Raw genomic sequence first — 21004 nt, forward strand, 5'->3', positions numbered from 1 at the left:
ATAAAGCTGTTCTGTAATATCTCAGTTATTCCTCCTCCACTGGCTCTATGAAGCTATTCTGCGCTATCTCAGTTATTCCTCCTCCACTGGCTCTATGAAGCTGTTCTGTAATATCTCAGTTATTCCTCCTCCACTGGCTCTATGAAGCTGTTCTGCGCTATCTCAGTTATTCCTCCTCCACTGGCTCTATGAAGCTGTTCTGTAATATCTCAGTTATTCCTCCTCCACTGACTCTATGAAGCTGTTCTGTAATATCTCAGTTATTTCTCCTCCACTGGCTCTATGAAGCTGTTCTGTAATATCTCAGTTATTCCTCCTCCACTGGCTCTATGAAGCTATTCTGTAATATCTCAGTTATTTCTCCTCCACTGGCTCTATGAAGCTGTTCTGTAATATCTCAGTTATTTCTCCTCCACTGGCTCTATAAAGCTGTTCTGTAATATCTCAGTTATTCCTCCTCCACTGGCTCTATGAAGCTGTTCTGTAATATCTCAGTTATTCCTCCTCCACTGGCTCTATGAAGCTGTTCTGCGCTATCTCAGTTATTCCTCCTCCACTGACTCTATGAAGCTGTTCTGCGCTATCTCAGTTATTCCTCCTCCACTGGCTCTATGAAGCTGTTCTGTAATATCTCAGTTATTCCTCCTCCACTGGCTCTATGAAGCTGTTCTGTAATATCTCAGTTATTCCTCCTCCACTGGCTCTATGAAGCTGTTCTGCGCTATCTCAGTTATTCCTCCTCCACTGGCTCTATGAAGCTGTTCTGTAATATCTCAGTTATTCCTCCTCCACTGGCTCTATGAAGCTGTTCTGCGATATCTCAGTTATTCCTCCTCCACTGGCTCTATGAAGCTGTTCTGCGATATCTCAGTTATTCCTCCTCCACTGGCTCTATGAAGCTGTTCTGCGCTATCTCAGTTATTCCTCCTCCACTGGCTCTATGAAGCTGTTCTGTAATATCTCAGTTATTCCTCCTCCACTGGCTCTATGAAGCTGTTCTGTAATATCTCAGTTATTCCTCCTCCACTGGCTCTGTGAAGCTGTTCTGCGCTATCTCAGTTATTCCTCCTCCACTGGCTCTATGAAGCTGTTCTGCAATATCTCCATGTGTTTGAGTGTTTGTAGCTCCTCCAGCTCGTCATGAAGGCCTTATGAAGGCTTTTCCAGCTGGAGAAACTGCACTTGTTAATGTGTCTTTGCTGTTTCCAATATGATGCTTCCCAAAGAGACGCCAAGTAAAGCAGAAGTTCTGGATACGGGATACTCAAGCCACTGAACTTCATCTAGCCAAGTCTTATTAAAGCTCCAGATTGGGTAAAGGGTAGTGCTGAAGCTTCACGTGTTTTGGGCCGGTCTGCACTGATCCTAGATCAGCCCTTTCTCTTTCTCTCTGTGTTCTGTTGCTAAAGCCTCTTCTCTCCTAGCTGACTCATCTGAGACATGGTGAACTAGCAAGCTCAGCTCTATTATTGTTTTCATAAATAACCTTTACTTAACAACATGATTTTTGTGAGAATAGATAAAAAAGGTGAATAAAGAATCTCTATAATAACAAAAATAATCTTCACCCATTCTTCATGCACATACTAATTTTATAGGCTACCTTATTCTTACTTTATACAATCACATACACGATACACACACAAACACTTAAAGCCAAGTATAATTATAAACACAGGGCTCTATACACATATATCTCTGAAGGAGCACTTGCACATGCATTTACACGGCACTTACAAATTGCATAAATAATCTTATGAGGCTAATGTATCAATTGTAAAATGTGGACTACAGAAATAGGAAATGATGAGAAAATTAGAATGGTACTTTGAAATATGAAAGTAAAATTGCCACGGCCTTAATGAGTGAGTCGGTCAGTCATTTATCCAGTCGATTCGTTCGAAACACACGATTCATTCAGAAAAGAAGAAACTGTTTGTATGAATGGGTCAGTGAATCATTGAGTGAACTCGTTCAGTAACACCGCTGTGTGTCGCTGCAGAGACGACCAACAACATGCTTTGTTTGGAACCATTTTCGTTAGTGAAATATTTCTTTTTTTATTATCTTGTTTATTGAATTGTTGCGCTGACACGAAAAGTCTGCCACAGACCATGCTAACCAAACATATAACCGCTCTAAATGCACGTGTGTATGTTAGGTGGCCATACGTCTGTATTTTGGCAGGACAGTCCGGATTTTAAGTCCTCTGTCCGGCGCAGCCTCAAGCCGGACACTCATTTTTCCTCCTTTTGGGAGTTGCGCTGAATCTGCCTAAAGAAACCCGCTCTAGAATCTTTATTGGGGCGCAGCAGCATAGCGTCTAATGCCGTAAGATCTCTGGTCAAACAAATGATTGGCTGAAAGCGGTGTCAAATAAATATCTGATTGTATCTGATACCTATCATTGGTTAAAAACGTAAACAAGCCTCCATGATGTGGAGTCCACGTGCTGGCTACGTCATATCATTACGTTAACATGCCGGAACGTTAGAGCTAATTTAATCCGGAATGGACAGAAGAGCACGAGTTTGGCCATGATGACCCTAGAGGAGCTGCTGCAGAGGGGGAACTTCTTTGTTAACAACTGAAATGTGGATTTATTTATTTTGCGCATTCATTATTTGTTTATTTATGTATTTCTGTTATTTCCAGAAGTCCAGAAATGTCATGTTTTCAGGCACTGTGCTCTTTGCAAGACGGGTTCATCTCAGTGGTCAGTTTTTGAAACAGACATCACAATGTCTTGAATAAATACAAATACTGTGAACAAACACTTTTTTGCCTCTTCTGTTACACATAGGTCTACATCAAGATATATCGTAGATCAAATTGTCTGGCAATGAATAGAGTATTTCAGAATCACTGTCAATCAATGCCATCGATATGATGGACACAATTGTATTGTAGTTGCGAGTACACAAGAGTCCTATGTGTCACAAATCACGCCTCTGTGGTTCCTCCCACTCGCCACCAGAGGGCTCCATCTCCCGAATATTAACATTACAGTTTCACTCCATTTCCCATAACCCCGTGCCTGGTACTGATTACCTGCACACCTGCCACTCATCACCCGGACTGATTATCTGCACACCTGCCACTCATCACCCGGACTCTTTATACAGCACTTCTCCACTGCTTCATTGTGAAGTCTTGTTTCACCCTGGTTGACATTTCTGAGCGGTTTCTCCTGTTTCCTCGTTTACTGATCCTGGACTGTTCTACTCGCTTTGACCCTCTGCTTCATACCATTGCGATCCTGCTTAGTTTGACTGGATTTATGCTTTACTGTTTGCTGCCTGCCCTGATTATCTGCCTGCCCATCGACTACGATTGTGGACTGCCTCAGATATATCCTTTGCTGGTGATTGACCCCTGCCTGATTGTATTACGTTTACCATTACCAATAAAGATACTGCAAATGGATCAACGACACTGCCTCATCATTACACTATGCAATTGTTCTTGCCTCACTAAATGCAGCAAAGTGTCCTTCTTTTCGGTGTTATGGAAATGGCCACCCTAGTGTGTGTGTGTCTTATAGACCAGTGGTTCCCAAACCTGTCCTGAAGGCACCCCAACACTGCACATTTTCTTTGTCTCCCTAATCAAACACACCTGATTCAACTCATCAGCTCATTAACCCATGTGATAATGAGCTGATGAGTTGAATCAGGTGTGTTTGATTAGGGAGACAAAGAAAATGTGCAGTGTTGGGGTGCCTTCGGGACAGGTTTGGGAACCACTGCTATAGACTGTGCTATGCAACCGTTAAAAATGTAAATCTCTCAATTAAAAACCGAATAAGAAATATAATACTATGATTAAAAGTTACCTGAAGCTGTTGTATGTTGCCGTTTAAGTGCTGGCTGGGGGTGTTTTACTTCCTTTTTTTTTGTGAAGAATTTTGAAATATCCATTTTAATTTTCAAATAACACCAACAAACCGCCTAGCTCCAAAAGATGTAATCTAATTGGCTGGATCGCACAGCCGCTTAACTTCTCATCGATGGTTGGCCAGTTTACATGTCAGTCAGAAGCACTAGCCTCAGGGGGTGGTTCTTGTCGGGCGTGAATGACAACGTAAGTTGGCACTGTAGATGTGAGTGAGCAAATGTGTGGTTCTAATATAATTTTTTTACTGCGCATGAAAACTCAGTGATGGTGCGTACAAGACATAAAGGTGATTAAAAACATTCGGGGCTTTACTGAAAACATTCGGGGCTCCAGCCCCCATATGGCGCTTTTCCACTGCATGGTACGGCTCGGTTCGGCTCGGTACGGTTCGACTCGGCGCGGAACAGTTCGGCTCGCTTCGCTTTTCCACTGCGTGGTACGACTCGGCTCGGTACGGCACGGTTCGGTTCGCTTTAGCTCGGTTGCTTTTCCACTGCAGTTAGTACCGCTTCAAAAGTGGGTGGGACTGATCGTTATAGTTGCCGTCTCTACTGCCATGACATCATCATATTAAATACGAATTTTTCATTCCGTGTTTCCCCATCCGCTCCTCGGCAACCAACGAGAGGAACGTCTGCACCTCGTCCACTGACCACGATTCAGCCATTTCTTTTTTTTAAAGCATTTTTGAAGCAAATACTTTTAAAACAGGCGCTGTGTTGGCTGTTGTCTACTGGCTATTTAAATCTAGCGGGTTTAGTGTCTCGTGTTGTAAATACAATGACGCTGGTAGTGATGATTCTGTCTGACCAATCAGTGATCTGCAGTGTTTGCACGTCACATTTTAGTATCGGTACGGTACGCTTGGAACCTCAACAGAGGTGGTACCATTTAAAGCGAGCCGAAGCGAGCCGTACCGTACCGTACCATGCAGTGGAAATGCGCCATAAGTGAGCCGTACCGAACCGAGCCGTACCATACCATGCAGTGGAAAAGCGCCAAAGCGTGCCGTACCGAACCGAGCCGTACCGTACCATGCAGTGGAAAAGCGCCATTAGCCAACCCCTATCACCACCCCTGCATGGCACTGTGTGGATGCCTACTAAATGATGTGCATCATGTGTCATTTGGTTGAGTTTATTTGGGCCCTTCCAGAATCTTATGGAGTCAGATATGCTTCAGGGTTTATTGATGAGCCAGTCTAGTCAAAATACAGAATACTGACAAACTGTGAAAGCAGATAGCATTCTCCTACCCCAGTCTTATCTTCTCAACCTATACTTTTGCCCACACAACCAGTCTATACAGTACCACTAGCCAAATATAACACAACCTTGAAGCGTGACCTCCAGGACTGAGAGCAAAAGTTCATTTTGCGCCGTGACCAGTGGATTGCTGCTTTGAAATCGAGTGCATTTGGATTTATTCTTCCAAACTCTCTGTAATTGTCAGGAAAACGTCTCAAATGACGTGTTTTTCACCTGCTGACTGCGACATGGAGAACACACAACACGACAGCACGATCTGCAAAATGTTGGTGACATTCATAATCATGTAAATATAATTGCCGATATATTGCGTCACCAAACATTATTGAAGTCATGTACATATATTGTGCGATAAGTCCATATTGATTATTGAGACAGGCCTAATGCTCGCTAGTTACAGAGAATTTGATAAAAGTCGATTTTCAAAAATGGCAACAGAACAACCGCATGCCCATTTAAAAATGGCTAACTCTACCAAGTTTTGATTAATATGTATTTATTTGTCTAGTTTTTATTTATTTATTTGAGAAATACATGTTTTATGTGTTACTAGCAAGCATGATCTATAGTAGCAGGTGTAAAGGTGATTGGACAATAAACAATGTGCTGTGTCATACAATCAAGATTGAAATATTAGTCACTGAACTTACATTATTTGCTTTTTAACTATCCTTTGCAGAATTTAAATGCATAACTGGATGTCATGTCCAAACGGAAGTGAATTAGTCCTGTGGAGGATTCCACTAAACACATTCTGTCTGGCAAAGACAAACCATGCTTAGGGACCGTTCGGTATTTATGGAAGGGGCCACCGGAGGAAAATAGGGGAGGGTCATGTCTTTTTATTCTTTGTTGAGGGGAGGGTCATCCAACTTTTTTTAGTCTAGGGGGAGGGTCACCCAACTTTTATATTCATGAAAACAGCAACATTTCAAAGTGGCTTATTTGGTGTTTTTTTCCCCCCATTTAGCTCCATGTTGATCTCGCGTTATCAGCCCCCCTTCGATATCAGATGGGTCTGACCCAACAAAAATCCAGTTTGGAGCTGTTTGACTGTGCGTGTGCGGCGCACTTCAGTTCCCGCTTAGAAAAAGTGCATCATGTCAGAACAAAATGCCAAAGAAATGTTTACCCGGCAAAGCTTTAAAGCACGAGCAAATAATGAACTTTTGTGATTGCGAATAAGTGCACAGTGTCCTGTGAGTGTAACTCTACCGCTGCATTAACATGTGATGTGAACGTACGTCGAGTTTTACAGTATTGGGACTGAGGCGCCAGAACTGCTGCTGATAGAATGTGCGCTGATAACGCGATACTACCATATTTTAGTTTCCATTTATTTTGTTTCCACGATGTGTAAGATGTAGGGCTACCACATCTTTAAATTACTATTAGTATTATTTAATTTAACATAATAAAATACGTAGACCTACACCACAAAAACTAGTTGAGGATAAATTCGTTAAAATTGGGCGATTCCAGTGTTATGGACGTGACATATTTGCAGTCAAAACTTGAAATATAAATTCTTAGAAAATGCATTTAATACCAATATTTTGAAACGTCTGAAAGGAGTCAAGACATTAGAAAAATATCAGTCTACACATGCGTTTTATATTTAATATGAGGGAAATACACATGTGACGTGACACAAAAAATCTTTAACTTTTAGGTGGCAAAATATTTTTTAGTAATTCTATAAATTACACTGTGCAAACCAAAAGATATATACCCACCAGATGAATAAAGATCGGCCTCCACAGAACATAAAATATTATTTTTATTTTATTTTTCGTGTTCGCATTTATGTGGGAAAAAAAAGAAAAAAAAACAATGTTACGGGCATGACAGTTCTCCATTACGGACATGACTGCTCTGAAAGCGACTTTAAAAATTTCACAGAGACCTCAAACAGAAAGCACAAAGCCTTTCTTTAAAGTGAATTTCGTTTTTATATTAATTGTATCTTAATTTTAATCAATGTTTCATCTGGATTTAATAAATAAGAAGTAAATATAGTAGAAAATAGATAGCCTAATCATGACACGGAGGCGCGGGCGAGAACTGGACTCGTCTCATAAATGAACCGAAACTCAGCGTAAGGTATGCTACTTGCCTCACAGACCTGAGAACTATATAGAAAGCTTGAAATGTCTACTTTTAAACAGAACAATTCAAAACGAAGGAAAACAGACTGCTTTCTGCTTATGAAATGTGCATTTCTCTCTGGCGTGTTCTGAGAAGATCGCGACGCATCGTCAACTTCATCTTTGCAGTCGACACAGAAAACACTTGTTTATTAATAAACAATTAAAATGTCTCCTTGCTATATTTGACATATTAATAATCATTACTTTTGCCGGTTCTTTGTGACAGGTTTTATATGCTTTGTTGGCAGCGCCACCCACAAGTTGAACGAGTCACACCGCATCAGCACCGAAAACATTTGTTTTCAAATCTAAAATCAAAAAATCGTGATACGAACCGAATCAGGTTTGGTCTATCGTTACAGCCCTAGTAAGATGAGAAAGCAAGAGTTTATGGTTTAAAAAAAAACAATGGCTATCTGAACATCTTTGCCAAGCGCAAACCAGTACAGAAGTAGGCTAATCAATAAATTATCGGGGAGGGTCATGCCTTTTTTTCACAATCATTTTGGAGGGTCATAGAAAAATGTATTGCTGGCGAAGGGAGGGTCATGTCTTTTTTGACAACAGATCTCAAAACTCCTCCGGTGGCCCCTTAAATAAAAAACGAACAGTCCCTTAGTAACAGTATTTCAATGCTTCTTTCATCCTATTCAGGAAGATACTGTAGTAGATAGGGTATCATTCTAAAACTGCATCCCCTCTTCATATAAAACAGTAATAAAGTCACAAGATAATAGCTCAAAATGCACGTGTTAAAGCAGTATTACATTGAATAGTCTAATTTCAGTAGGTATGTTACTGGTATTCTTAAAGGGGTCATATAATGCCATTTTTGTACAACTTAATATGATTCTTTAGGGTCTAAATTAAAAGTTTGTAATACACTTTAATTAAAAATTCTCATTAGTATTGTAAGAAAACACTAATTTTACCTGGTCAAAAAAAGCTCTGTTTTCAGCACGCCATTTAAGTGCATGTGTCTTTAAATGAAAATGAGCTTTGCTCACCCCGCCCCTCTGTTCTGTGCGGACACCGTTTTAATAACACAATAACCATAATGCGTTGTTCATTATAAACTTGGGATTATGAATTATATTGAGAACGTCGTACATAGAAAACATGCCGTAATGTAATGTTACCCTGAGTGTAAATAGCCGCATTCATCGTGAAGCATGCAAGCGATTTGCAAAGATTAATATAAAGATTAATATAAAGGTTAATAAAACATTACACTCACTTCAGTTCTTCTGGAGGTGCAGCAGGAACACGAATAGTTGGTACCGAACCTTTTTTCAGGAGCAGCTTCTTAGCAAAACCAGCTTTATACTGACCCTCGTTTGTAAAGCAGTCTGGTGTGTGAAATTATTCGCGCAAACATGAAAGCATTGACGTTGATCGTGGGGAATATTCCTTCGAAAACAAACTCAGCCACTGCGTCTTCAGCGGTCCGGATTTAGGAACATCAAAATGACTGCTGTGTTCGTTATTACACCCAAGAACAGAACACCACAATCTCTTAGATGCCATTCTGCTCCAGCATATCAACAATGGCGGACTATGACGACAGCTCGCTCAGGGCGGGTCTGTGTTGAAACGCTGCTGTCAATCAACAATCATGGCAGGGGCGTCCGACCGTGTGACGTCACAAGATCGAACGGCTTGATTAAAGACAGGGGAAAACATATAAGGAGATTTTAAAAAAAAAACCTGGATGGATTTTTATCATTTTATGATGGTTGTGTACAGGCACTGCCAACACACATTTCAGTACAATCAATTTGTAAAAGTGCATGTACCATTATATGACCCCTTTAAGATGATTGGTTATTGTTGCAACAGTTGCTGTTGTGGGCTGTGCAGCCGAATGAGCAGCTTCTCACTTATGTTTAAACTGACCAGATGTTGGAAGAAGTTTACATGTCCTGTGATTAATGTGTGCATGCCATTTAAAGGCCAGGTCAAAGAACCACTTAATTTCTACAGAGACACTAATATTCAACACCATGCCATCTCTATCTCTATCTCTATCTCTATCTCTATCTCTATCTTAGGTAGAGGTGTGTTTGCTAGCATGTCCATTGACAAAGGATGCTTCATTCTTGAATACCGTGGAGAGTTACTTTCCAAAGAGGAGAGCCAAACAAGACAGAATAGATACAATGAAACAGAAAATACCTTCTTGTTTGACTTTGATTGGAATGGAAGACAATGGCGGTAGGTTTTGGGAACCATTTTGAATGACTATTTTTGACTTAGCTACTTTTTGGAAACAAATTTCATGTTTTTTTCTCTTTCCCATTTTAGCATTGATGCCTCAAAAGAAGATGGTCACTTGGAGACTAGTGAATGATAATTACAAGACTTCTAACTGTAAAATGAAAAAAAATAGGTATGAAGGCAAATCACATCTGTGTTTGTTTTCAATAAAAGACATAGCTCCAGGAGAAGAATTAACATACAACTACGGAGACTCACACTGGCCATGGCGTACTCTGGTAATTAGGTCTCTATTTAGTTTGTGCTGGTATTGTTGAGTTAGGGTTAGTTGACTTTCTGTGTTGTATTACCTGATGAACAGAACAACTTAAACAGTCTCTGGACTGTCTATTAAATAATAATGATACGGTTCTGACACATAGTTCAGTCATACACAATTTATTTTTTGTTAAAATTGCCTTCAAATATTCCGAGCATGTTCTCTCTATACAGATGAACCGAGTCCTCGCAGTGAGAAGAACGCCCCATCAGGAGAGAGTTCATGCCTGCCTACCATAATGAACAGGAGTCCCAAGCCAACTGAACAGGCAGACATTTTTGGTTTAAATCAAGCTCTTGATCCGCTGATAAGGCGGAACGGGCATATTGATCCATTTAGACCCTCAGTAGAATTCAAATCTAATCTATTTTAGTATTGTTCAATAGACTTATTTTTAACACAATAAGAATGTCCTCATTTTTAAACTGTGAGGTTGTTTGAGGATTCCATGAGTGTGTATTGAGAGCCTGTCCAATGTACTGACATTGGTGTGGTGTGAAACGTGTCACATGTGTTTGGATGTCCTGATGTTTCTCCAGTATGAAATGAATAAAGTGTGTTTTTTCACAGTGGAGGCTGTTCTCTCTTTACAGGTGAACAGAGCAGTCCTTCGCTGTGAGGAGAACACACCTTTGGAGAAAGATATATGCCTTCCTACCAAAATGAACAAGCCAACTGAACAAGTAATGCCATGTGTTACATTAACCAAGCTCCAATTAAGTAATCATCTGGCCAGTTTTTTAGAAAAATGTTCAACATACTTCAAGTTCTGAACTACCTATTTATAAACCACAGGTAGTGTATAGGTTTGCTGCCCGGGCAAACAGACTGAAAGAACATCATGACAAATGTGCTCAACGCTATGAACAACTGTCAACAAGAACACCTGAAACTGAAGGAGGGGCGACTGATAGGGCGCCAGATGCCCTTTGCTCAACAAAGCTGCGTAAGCAAGTAGCTACATTGTCCACAGTATTAAACCTAAACCAGCTTGCAAAGATTAGTTAACTCCTCATTGCAATGGAAAAAGGGAAACTGCCCGAACTCCAGGGTAAAGGATTAGATGGTATAACAATAGATCCACAATAACACAATTGGTAATCATGATTAGTTGTATTTCACAATAATGTATATTCTGTAGAGTATTAGGAGTGTTATATTTCCTATAATATCAAACATTGGCAGGTAATTTAATACACAAGTAATGTACTAGAAGTTTAGCTTCACAGATTTTTGTGATAGGCCACATCGATAGAAAATGAAGTAGAAATGGTGTGATAGTGGCATTCAGCAGCTTTATGCTTTTGTCTTAATCAGATGAAATGGATGTGTCCAGCAACAGTTCCAGTGATGAGGCAGAACCGCAAACTTCAAGCTGCAGAAGTCATGAGTATGAGGATCATGTGAATGTTACATGCGTTTATTCCAATTCTATACATTATTATTCCCCCAGCTCTGCCTTTACTCCATTACTATAGATAATTATGCTGGATTGGAAGTGTACATTTCAGCGATTGCATGAGTCACTGTGCTGTACTTTAGATTGTTGCTCGTTTTTTCCACTATCAGCAGGAAACCTGCAAGACGAGGGACCTCAAGACGAGGGACTCCAAGTATCTTCAAAGAAAAAGTGTATACGAAAACGTATAGTAACTCACTTGACTAAAGTCTTGGCCTCTGCTTAAATGTCTGCTTTTCAAGTTAAAGTTATAAGAATACCACATTTGTTGTAAAGATACTGGAGTGCAATATTAAGAGAACACAACCTTGCAAAGTAGTACAATAAATCATTGGCATGTTCTTATTATTCAGGTAAAGACTTGAATGATTATTGAAATGCTTCATTATAGGCTCCCAGAAAGCACATGTGGGTACACCTAAATTCCCCTCCATGGTAGACCTGGACGATGCCCATCTCAAACAAGGTAACCATGTTTTATTAGGAGATTAGTTTAGGACTCACTCTTCACCATGGTCCCAATATGTAGGCATAATTTAGACATCAGTGTATGTGTGTGCCCTAGTGAAAAATAAATATACTTAAATGGATTTTAAATACATTTATTTTGTGCTAAGTATACTACAAATACATTTACATATTTATGTATTTAATATAAATGCAATTGTATTTTTGGTGTACTAAACTGTTATATTTAAAGTCTGCTTAACTGGAACAAGTAATTTTGTAAGGTCCAACTAAAGATCTACTTAAAGGGATACTTCAGGATTTAGCATTAAGCTTTGTATTAGTAGAAAACCTGTAGTATTTTCGAATTACCGTGCTTTCTACTCTCATATCCCCCTGAGATGAGAGATTTCTGGTTTTTTTGTCTGGAAAAAATCCTCTGATGACGCAAAAATCGTCATTTTGCGTCATCTGAGTATTTTTTGGCCAGAGGCTAAAGACTACAGCCAGTAGTAGGGGCTGTCCCGCATGTCTTCAACCCGCCCATAGAGGGTGGGATCTCACTCACAGAATGTACACATAGTATCAGCCATCTTTTTTTGGAAGCTAAGCTAACAGGCTCTTGTTCTGTGGAGAAAGCTGAGTAGTAGGAGAAAGCTGAGTAGTAGGAGAAAGCTGCGTAGTAGGAGAAAGCTGAGTAGTAGGGGTTACCATCCTCTTTTTCCCGGACATGTCCGGCCGTCGAGATCGTCCAAAATGTCTGGGATTCGGCTTTTGCTTTCTGCAGTCGCCATTCATTGTTTACATGCAAACCTTTTGTTTCAATCTAATTGAATTCATTCCGATTGGTGAATCTGAATGTAGTGTTTACATGAACGCTAAACAAGTGATCGGTTGATGTGCGTTTTAACATTGCTAAGAAAATTCCCGTTCCTCCGTGAGAGATAGGAGACCGGTGCGTCTCAGTGATGACGCCACCGGCCTCGCGCCGTTCTCCCACGCCCCTCAGCCTCGTCCTGCTTGCCACAGTAAACATAATGAATGGCGACTGTAGAACGCAAAAGCCGAATCCCGGACATTTTGGGCGATCTCGAAATCCCGGGCAAACTCGTCAGAGACTCACTAGTAGCCTAGCCTTGTTGTTTTATGCGCTCTCTTACCGGTAGGCGTGGCTTGGGAGTGGCCTCCTAGGGCAGCGAAGCAAGTGCATTCTGAGAGTTGTTGTCTTTCATCCACATAAGCCAAAAATACATTTTCTGGCTTTTCTCAGTCTAGAAAGCTCCAAATTCAAAAATGTCTTCACATTTCTTCTACATAAATGACCTATTTTAAATACACATTCATCTTTCCAGAGGTGAAGTATCCTTTTAAGTATATTTGATTGTGCTAAATGGAACTATTGCAAGTATACTTTAGGTACACTTTAAATATGTTGCATTTAAATCATACAGTGATCATACTTTCCTTACTAATAGTGATATTAAACACATACAGTGGGGGAAATAATTATTTGATCCCCTGCTGATTTTGTAAGTTCACCCACTTACAAAGAAATGAAGGGTCTATAATAATTGTATTTTTATAAAAAATAAGTTTATGGTAGGTTTATTTTAATGGATAGGGACAGAATATCAACCAAAAATTCCAGAAAAAAACATTATATAAAGGTTGTAAATTGATTAGCATTTGATCGTGTGAAATAAGTATTTGATCCCCTTCCAACTAGGGTTGGGCGATATGACCAAAATCTCATATCACGATAACGATATATATCACGATATAGTACCTTTTCTGTTAATTCAATCAATCAATAGTTTTTATATATTTACCACATAGAAAAGACTATTTCTTTTCTACATTTTAAAGTTTAAACTCAAAAATTTACTCATTCGTAAGTCATTATTTTTCTCCCTTTATTTAGAACTTCTGGGCAAATGTTTGATTAAGAATGTAGAAATATAAAATATGAATGAAATATAAAACACTTTTCTAAAAAATAATAAAAAAAAAGATTACAGGCCCAAGATAAAATATTGCTATATAAAATGATAAATGTAAAAATTGTACTTTCAAGTTTAAAATATAGCAGCAATCAGGACTCTGAACATGTTCAATGAACAAAAACAAAAAAAGTAAACAAACATAATTTTGACAGAAACATAACCAGAAACAGAAACAAAATTAAATGTAATAGTTCTAAACAGAAACGCTTATTTGAAATGGCCATTAACCGGTTAATAACGTTATTTTATCGTTCTGTTAAATATTTTAATTTGGCAGTAACCAATCACAAATTCAAATAGTAAAGACTATGCAAATGTGATATTGACGGATAGTCTATTCAACGTGAGTGAAATGCCCTCACTCAGCTGTCAATCATCATAGGTAAGTCGCAATGGCAATGCGCTGGCGTTAGTTTTTCTGAGGATATACAGTATATGTAACATATAACATGTAATATATGTCAAACAATTAGGCCTACATTTCAGTGAAAATGAATAGCGGGTAATATGCAGCTTGTTCTGTGTTTTGAAACCATGAAAATTGCAGGATATAGAACATGGATTCACACAACGTCACATCACGCACTTAAAGCGCTTCTGTGAACGGAGAAAACAGAATAAAACTAAATATATAAAACTAATATATAGGCCTGACAACAATAAGAACACTCTACCACACACTATTGACTTTACTCTTTTTTATTTATTTAAGTGTTTATTTGAGCAATTCCGTCAAAGAAACAACACATATTTTTATGCATGTAAAGCATTGAAATAAATATCAGTAAATAATGGTAACTTAAATCATTTAAAAGTTAAATCTATTTTTTAAAAACTTTAGTTTTATATTTCCACACAGAGACGCCCGATATAGCCTACCACTCTGCGCTTTGAGAGGGATGTGGGACACGAGCAGGAAAGAGCTCATCTATCTCTTTTCTGATATCTTCATGTTTTCTACTTGATGTAAAAGGTCTGAAGAGCGAATTTTATCCTCCACAAGGGCAAGGCATTTAGGCTATGTTTGATACTGCGCTGCCAGAGAAAGTGAAACTAAAATCATCCGCACGTGTGAAACGCGCTTTACAAATAAACTTGACGCGCCTTACCATGTCTAATAACAAGCACAAACGGTGTTAAAAGGAATTTGACGTAGAAGTAAAAATGTAGGCTATCTGTCCTACAGCGTTTTTCTACTTTACCATAGTAAAGAATACGAAAATAATAGGCCTAATTAAAAGCGAACCAATGAAGAAACGTTTAAAATCCCCTTCAGAAATGGGTGAGATGCGAGTGACGATAAGGGAAAAGAAACAAGAGATTCCATGCAGGGATGAGTCACGATTTTTGAATATTCGATTAGTTGATTTAATTATAGAATATCTAATAGGTTGTGCGATTATTCTCTAAAATAAAATCTCCATGTTTTTGGTGCTGATGCGGTGGTGACGCGTTCATGTAACCGGAGGGTGACGCTGCCAGTAACACACATAACAGCAGTCACAAAGAACCGGCAAAAGTAATGATTATGAATGTGTCAAATATAGCAAGGAGACATTTGAATTGTTTATTAATAAACTAGTTGTGGCGAGCAGGACGAGGCCGAGGGCCGTGAGAGAGCGGCATGAGGCCGGTGGCGTGATTACTCTGATGAGCGACACCTGCGAGACGCACCGGTCTCGAATCTCTCACGGAGGAGCGGAAGCATAAAGGAGGAGCGACGACAGTGAAGAGCGAGAGAGGACAGGCCTGATTTTATGTTGTGTTTTGTTTCTGTTTTGTGTGGCCAGCAGTCGTCCGTGAGGGGCTGCTGGCTTTTACTTTCATTTTGTATTTGGTTTATTTTTGTCATTAAAATATGTTGAATGTTCGCCGGTTCCCGCCTCCTTCTTCCCATAACTATTGAACCCCGTTACATTGGTGCCGAAACCCGGGAAGAAGGAGGAACGCGCTGTCAAAGAGCCCTCGCCGCTGTGGGGAATCCGCGGTGCCATCGAGCATGGTGAGCAGAGTCCGTCGCCATGGACGCTCGAGGCGGTGCGCTGGAGTGAGTTGCCGGGGGGACGGTCGAGCTCGCTGCTGGCCGCCTGGGTGCTGGAGGGACGGCTGCCGTCCGTGAGGGAGAGGAGGAGTCGCCGCCGTTCGCCGTGGGCCGGAGCCTGCTGTCGTCCGCCATGATGGGGAGGAGCAGGGGACGGGGGATTCCTGCCGTCTGCCCGTATCCGAAGGAGCCGTCGCCGTCCAACAGGCGGCGGAGGAGTCTCGTGCCGTCCACCGAGGGCTATCCAGCGCCACCGCCAGGCACCGCGGAGAAGATCGCCTAGCTGGTGCAGGGCCAGATGGCAGCGCGTTGTGGGAACCGGACTAATAATTTTTTTTTTTTTTTTTTTTCTCTCTCCCCTCTCTCGTCTCTGTCGCTCCTCATGCTTCCGTCTCCTTTTCTCTCGCCTCGTCTGTCCATACCCCCAGGTACCGCAGCCGCCGTGTTCGGTCTCCCCGGAGGGGGGGGGGGGGGGGGGAGTAGAGCGCAGTCTCGTGGGTACCCCCCGGCCTGCGAGGGGCGATGGGGGTATGTGGCGAGCAGGACGAGGCCGAGGGCCGTGAGAGAGCGGCATGAGGCCGGTGGCGTGATTACTCTGATGAGCGACACCTGCGAGACGCACCGGTCTCGAATCTCTCACGGAGGAGCGGAAGCATAAAGGAGGAGCGACGACAGTGAAGAGCGAGAGAGGACAGGCCTGATTTTATGTTGTGTTTTGTTTCTGTTTTGTGTGGCCAGCAGTCGTCCGTGAGGGGCTGCTGGCTTTTACTTTCATTTTGTATTTGGTTTATTTTTGTCATTAAAATATGTTGAATGTTCGCCGGTTCCCGCCTCCTTCTTCCCATAACTATTGAACCCCGTTACACTAGTGTTTTCTGTGTCAGTGTCGGCTGCAAAGATTAAGTTGACGATGCTGACTCGTCATCTTCGCGGTGAACGTGCCTATAGAGAGAACTGCACACTTCATACAGATTAGCCTACATAAGCAGAGAGTATAGTCGGTTTCTTTTCGTTTTTAATTGTTTTGTTTAAAAGTAGACAATTCAAGCTTTCTATATGGAATAACTAATGGAATATTGTTAAATCCCTTACAAAAAACAACTGCAGTATATTGAAGTACAACTGCAGTAAAACTGCAGTACAATTAAGCACAGCCTTAGATTTGCAGTATAATGACAGTACAACTGCAGTACATTGAAGTACGACAGCAGTAAAACTACAGTACATGTTAGTACATCTGCAGTCAAATGAAGTACAACTGAACTGTAGTTCACCCTCATAGATAATTAGCACGCGCGTGACTAGATCTTCTTCGCGTGATCATTGCCCTGACAACGAGTCTCGAGACCAGCTGATCCTTGATGAGCGAACTGTCAGTCAGCGTCTTCGTTAGTTCAGGATGGACATAAAATACGTTTTGGTAGATTTTTTCACAGACAGCACCGTTCATATATGTGAACTTTCACAAATAAAACACACAAATATGTCAAAACTACACCCCGAGGCCATTCACAAGTGGAACAAAGAAGAGGAAGCATATGTTTACTGGAAGAAAACTTCGTCAGGCGAGCTGCAGCGTTGGCCTTGTCGAGTCATCCAGTTTAGTGGTGACTAGGCTATAACGTCTAATGTCCTCATATCTTTGGTTATTTAATTTAGAGAGCTGTACAAAAACTTTTATTTATCTTTTATTCAAACACAGTTGAGAAAATAGGGGGAAACGCTGCTTACGTACTGATTTGTAGCACACGTGCAGGTGCGCCATTAAGGCACGAGCACAGAGCCTCGCGAGGACTGATCAACACAGAACTCAAGTCTGATAGAAAGACAAAACAATGTTGTTTTTTGGAGGTGATACATTCACTGTCATGTTTTAGTAATACAATTACCAGAAGTAAACTGACCATTTATGGGATCCATTTTATAAGATATTAATTTCAATAGGGTGATAAAGTGAGACTGATTAATCGTAGGCTGATAAAGTCATCCTTGTCTTCCCTCTGTACTTGAAAATGTGGTCGATCTAGTGACTGAAAAGACTATAACATGATTCCTTGTTTATTTTACTTGAGGTATTATATTATGCTACTTAGACCCAATAATTTCTCAACATTCCTAGGAACCAGGTTTAATTGCAATAAAGAAAGTAGTATTTGGGTGTAGTTAATGTAGTTAAAACTGGGTGGAAATACTGCCTTGGTGGCACTTGTTTTCGGTCCTCCAAAACTAGGGTCCTGGAAATGCGTTCCTGGGACTGCGGTTCTCCGACTCGGTAGGTGGCGCTGTCACAAAAACCTAGGGTCCTAGAAATGCGGTCCTAGAACTGGGGTCCTGGAAATGCGGCCTCCGGGACTGCAGACGGATAATATTGTCTTTTGATGAGCACGTCAAAACACTTTGGTGAACACGCGGCCTAAAACACGTCAATTTGGCGTGTGTATACATAGAAAAAGAATGTGATGGAAAACGTGTTCTGTGTGAAAGGCCTCTAATTGTTACAGTTTGCATGTTACCGAAAAATTAAAACTACAGTTGCAACTATGGGTTTAAAGTAGGGCTGGGGGAATTAACGCGTTAATCTTTGCGATTAATTTGAAATGTTTAACGCGTTAAAAAAAAATAACGCAATTGACGCAGCACTTTTTTTTTTTTTTGCCTCGTTTTAATGATTTCCTGTTGCGTCTGCTATTAAAAAGGCCGAAATATGCCGTCCCGCCCCTCCATGTTCGGCGGTCAGGTTTCATTCTCGGGCAGCTTTCATGAGCGGGTCTTTTCCGCTCGGTATGTGCGTCGCGCTCTGTGCTCCGCGCGCACGCGCGTGTATGTGTGTCGGCGCGCTCTGTGCTCCGCGCGCGCGCGCGTGTGTGTGTGTGTCGGCTCGCTCTGTCGTTAATGGCCCAGCAGCGGCGCGCTCTCCGTTCCGTGTGTGTGTGTGTGTGTGTGTGTGTGTGTGTGTGTGTCGGCGGCTCTGTCGTTAACGGCCCAAAGGCTTCAATCATGTAGCCTACTAAGCACTGGAAAAGTAAAGTCCACTCAAGTAACGTGAAATTTCTCTGTTGACTTCTGTTTGCTGAGCTGGTATAGTCATGCTGGGCAACAATGGTAAAATGACCTGCTCTGATCACATGCTCTGGTAATAATAGCTTTGTAGGACTATATTTTGTTTTAATAATTAATAAAATAATAATAATAATCTGTTAAATTGATTATGTTGATTGATTATTGAAAAAGAATAATATATTGATATATTGATGTTTAATATTTTAATATAGGGCTATTTTCTGTTCCCTTTTTTTCCTGTGTTGTTTAATTAGGTGATTCTAAGTTTAAATATTGATGATTACAAGCTTGGGGGAAGCGCAATTAATTGCAATTAATTACAGAAATTGTGCAATTAATTAGTAAATTTTTTTTAATCGATTCCCAGCCCTAGTTTAAAGCAATGAGGAAGAGATTGTGCTTCCTTGTACTTTGTCAGTCAACTACTGTGTTTGTTTATTTTTGCGCTGTAGTATTTTATAATATGTACAGAATTTCCACAGTTTGTTCTATTGTTAAAGTTCACAATATAGCATTGGATTTCTGAATATTTTTAGTGAAGTTAACAATAGGGATCCTTTTCATTGTTCCCAGCTAGCTAGATAGAGTTTTCGTTAATTAAATAAATATTTGTACTTGGTGACATTCTGAAAAGCCGTACATGGATCAAAGCTAATGGACAGGATCAGATAAATCAGAGCTTAGATTCTCTGCCCGAGCCCGAACTTGACCCGACCCGGGCCGGGCCCTTGATCGAGCACTTGTGTTACAAAATGCAACACGTCACGTGTCATGCTCAGCGTCTCCTCCACTCGCACGCATCACACCGGGCCCGGGATAATAAACTTTAAAAATATTTATTTTGTTTAAAAAATATTCTATATTCTAAAACCTTGTTGAATTAAATTAGAGTTGTAGCCTACTAGGCCTACTCCTCCTAGGCCATCCAAAGTTCATTCTTGTTCAGTTTCTGTGTTCATTCTTGTTCACGTTTAAAAAAAAAAAAAGTTTTACGTTTCTTCATTCGGATCCATTTGCATTTCATTCTGAATAAACAAACAAGGCAGTTTACATGATTTGTCCTTGTTGCATTATTCATTAAGATAATAATTAATAAATGCACGCACAATTATCCGTGAACTTGATAAATGTTGCAGATATGTTTTACTATGCACAGACAAATGCCTTTCAACTTATGTGTGCAAAATTCAGAAGCAGTAAATGAATGTGCAGAAATTTGTACAGAGATTCTGTAGGCCTACTATGTGTTGTAGCCATTAAGCTATTAAATAGCAGTCCCAAACTAGTTTTTGTTAATACAATCTTGGTGTGAGCCATCACAGTCATAATATCAAAATATACGAAATACTCAATATGGAAACAACAGTTAGGCTACCATGGTGATACAAGTCAAGTCAAGTCAAGTATATTTGTATAGCGCTTTTCACAATACAGATTGTATCAAAGCAGCTTCACAGTATTCAATTTAAATAATACAACAAGGTTTGTTTCTAGTGGAATTTATTGATTGATAAAATTTAATTAAATATCCCCAAAATATCCCCAACTGAGCAAGCCAAAGGCAACAGATACACAATACTTACAAGAACTGTTAAAGAAACAAGGAAGCTGCTCCTGATAAATAGAATGAACATCATACCTGCATGCAAAACACATGATGTACCGATAACGTGATTTACTTTTGCCCTTTAGTGAAGGGATACAGCGCGCACCGGTGCATTTGCACGTGCAAATAGAGTGCACGCTACGAGCACAGTATAACGATGACAGGACATGACATTTCGTTTTTCTGAGGTGAGAGATTTTTTTTTTTTCGTAACAAGTTATGAAAATAATGATAGAATAATGACACTGACATATAGCCTGACAACATCTCATCTGACCGCAGATGAATCTGGACAACGCGGGTTTTTTTTCTAATTTAAAACGTAAAGACGTTGCATGCTTGTTTATTTTCTGCTTTATATAGTGAAGCAATATTATACAGCGCGCTCCGCCGCATTTGCGCGTGCAATTGAAGAGTGCGCGCTACTGCAGTAGCCTATAGCGGCTGAGAGGACAGGAAATTTAGTTTTTCTGAGGTGAGAGACTTTTTATTTCAGCGTACACTTACGTCTCTGGTAGTTCCTATTGTGCTGGGTTC

General features: G+C 40.4%; 1 protein-coding gene across 1 annotated transcript in view; it reads right to left on the reverse strand.

Moving 5' to 3' along the window:
* Positions 1 to 21004, reverse strand: part of LOC309491540 (protein NLRC3-like) — a gene marked incomplete at its 5' end in the record, with an annotated part of 58618 nt that overhangs the window by 6138 nt on the left and 31476 nt on the right. The gene's annotated exons all lie outside the window — the stretch shown is intronic.

This window comes from Leuciscus leuciscus (assembly GCF_965113295.1).
Source record: "Leuciscus leuciscus genome assembly, contig: HAP1_SCAFFOLD_336, whole genome shotgun sequence".
In the NCBI taxonomy this organism is placed as follows: Eukaryota; Metazoa; Chordata; class Actinopteri; order Cypriniformes; family Leuciscidae; genus Leuciscus; species Leuciscus leuciscus.